We start from the raw sequence: 2,956 nt of genomic DNA on the forward strand, positions 1-2,956 counted from the left end.
CAAGGGGAAACTTTTTCCGTATCGGTCATGGATGATTTTAGACGTGATATCACTGTAATATAGACGGTTTCTAACAATATATATCATAACACCAAACTCGCTACTACTATTATTTACCGAGTTATTAGCTAATAATGGACGGATGTACTACTCCGTCGACACAACTCTGGATATTTTTTCAAAGTCCCACCGCCAGGGGGAAACTTTTTCCGTATCGGTCATCGACGATTTTAGACGTGATATCACTGTAATATAGACGGTTTCTAACAATATATATCATAACACCAAACTCGCTAGTACTATTATTTACCGAGTTATTAGCTAATAATGGACGGATGTACTACTCCGTCGACACAACTCTGGAAATTTTTCCAAGTCCCACCGCTAAGAGGAAACTTTTTCCGTATCGGTCCTAGACTATTTTCGACGTGATATCACTGTAATATAGACGGTTTCTAACAATATATATCATAACACCAAACTCGCTACTACTATTATTTACCGAGTTATTAGCTAATAATGGACGGATGTACTACTCCGTCGACACAACTCTGGAAATTTTTCCAAGTCCCACCGCCAAGGGGAAACTTTTTCCGTATCGGTCATCGACGATTTTAGACGTGATATCACTGTAATATAGACGGTTTCTAACAATATATATCATAACACCAAACTCGCTACTACTATTATTTACCGAGTTATTAGCTAATAATGGACGGATGTACTACTCCGTCGACACAACTCTGGAAATTTTTCCAAGTCCCACCGCTAAGAGGAAACTTTTTCCGTATCGGTCCTAGACTATTTTCGACGTGATATCACTGTAATATAGACGGTTTCTAACAATATATATCATAACACCAAACTCGCTACTACTATTATTTACCGAGTTATTAGCTAATAATGGACGGATGTACTACTCCGTCGACACAACTCTGGATATTTTTCCAAGTCCCACCGCCAGGGGGAAACTTTTTCCGTATCGGTCATCGACGATTTTAGACGTGATATCACTGTAATATAGACGGTTTCTAACAATATATATCATAACACCAAACTCGCTACTACTATTATTTACCGAGTTATTAGCTAATAATGGACGGATGTACTACTCCGTCGACACAACTCTGGAAATTTTTCCAAGTCCCACCGCTAAGAGGAAACTTTTTCCGTATCGGTCCTAGACTATTTTCGACATGATATCACTGTAATATAGACGGTTTCTAACAATATATATCATAACACCAAACTCGCTACTACTATTATTTACCGAGTTATTAGCTAATAATGGACGGATGTACTACTCCGTCGACACAACTCCGGAAATTTTACCAAGTCCCATCGCTCAGAGGAAACTTTTTCCGTATCGGTCATGGACGATTTTAGACGTGATATCACTGTAATATAGACGGTTTCTAACAATATATATCATAACACCAAACTCGCTACTACTATTATTTACCGAGTTATTAGCAAATAATGGACGGATGTACTACTGCGTCGACACAACTCTGGAAATTTTTCCAAGTCCCACCGCTAAGAGGAAACTTTTTCCGTATCGGTCCTAGACGATTTTAGACGTGATATCACTGTAATATAGACGGTTTCTAACAATATATCATAACACCAAACTCGCTTCTACTATTATTTACCGAGTTATTAGCTAATAATGGACGGATGTACTACTCCGTCGACACAACTCTGGAAATTTTTCCAAGTCCCACCGCCAAGGGGAAACTTTTTCCGTATCGGTCATGGACGATTTTAGACGTGATATCACTGTAATATAGACGGTTTCTAACAATATATATCATAACACCAAACTCGCTACTACTATTATTTACCGAGTTATTAGCAAATAATGGACGGATGTACTACTCCGTCGACACAACTCTGGAAATTTTACCAAGTCCCATCGCTCAGAGGAAACTTTTTCCGTATCCGTCATGGACGATTTTAGACGTGATATCACTGTAATATAGACGGTTTCTAACAATATATATTATAACACCAAACTCGCTACTACTATTATTTACCGAGTTATTAGCAAATAATGGACGGATGTACTACTCCGTCGACACAACTCTGGATATTTTTCCAAGTCCCACCGCCAGGGGGAAACTTTTTCCGTATCGGTCATCGACGATTTTAGACGTGATATCACTGTAATATAGACGGTTTCTAACAATATATATCATAACACCAAACTCGCTACTACTATTATTTACCGAGTTATTAGCTAATAATGGACGGATGTACTACTCCGTCGACACAACTCTGGAAATTTTTCCAAGTCCCACCGCTAAGAGGAAACTTTTTCCGTATCGGTCCTAGACTATTTTCGACGTGATATCACTGTAATATAGACGGTTTCTAACAATATATATCATAACACCAAACTCGCTACTACTATTATTTACCGAGTTATTAGCTAATAATGGACGGATGTACTACTCCGTCGACACAACTCTGGAAATTTTACCAAGTCCCATCGCTCAGAGAAAACTTTTTCCGTATCGGTCATGGACGATTTTAGACGTGATATCAGTGTAATATAGACGGTTTCTAACAATATATATCATAACACCAAACTCGCTACTACTATTATTTACCGAGTTATTAGCAAATAATGGACGGATGTACTACTCCGTCGACACAACTCTGGAAATTTTACCAAGTCCCATCGCTCAGAGGAAACTTTTTCCGTATCCGTCATGGACGATTTTAGACGTGATATCACTGTCATATAGACGGTTTCTAACAATATATACCATAACACCAAACTCGCTACTACTATTATTTACCGAGTTATTAGCTAATAATGGACGGATGTACTACTCCGTCGACACAACTCTGGAAATTTTTCCAAGTCCCACCGCTAAGAGGAAACTTTTTCCGTATCGGTCCTAGACAATTTTCGACGTGATATCACTGTAATATAGACGGTTTCTAACAA

Source organism: Halictus rubicundus, unplaced genomic scaffold, assembly GCF_050948215.1.
Source record: "Halictus rubicundus isolate RS-2024b unplaced genomic scaffold, iyHalRubi1_principal scaffold0089, whole genome shotgun sequence".
Classification (NCBI taxonomy): domain Eukaryota; kingdom Metazoa; phylum Arthropoda; class Insecta; order Hymenoptera; family Halictidae; genus Halictus; species Halictus rubicundus.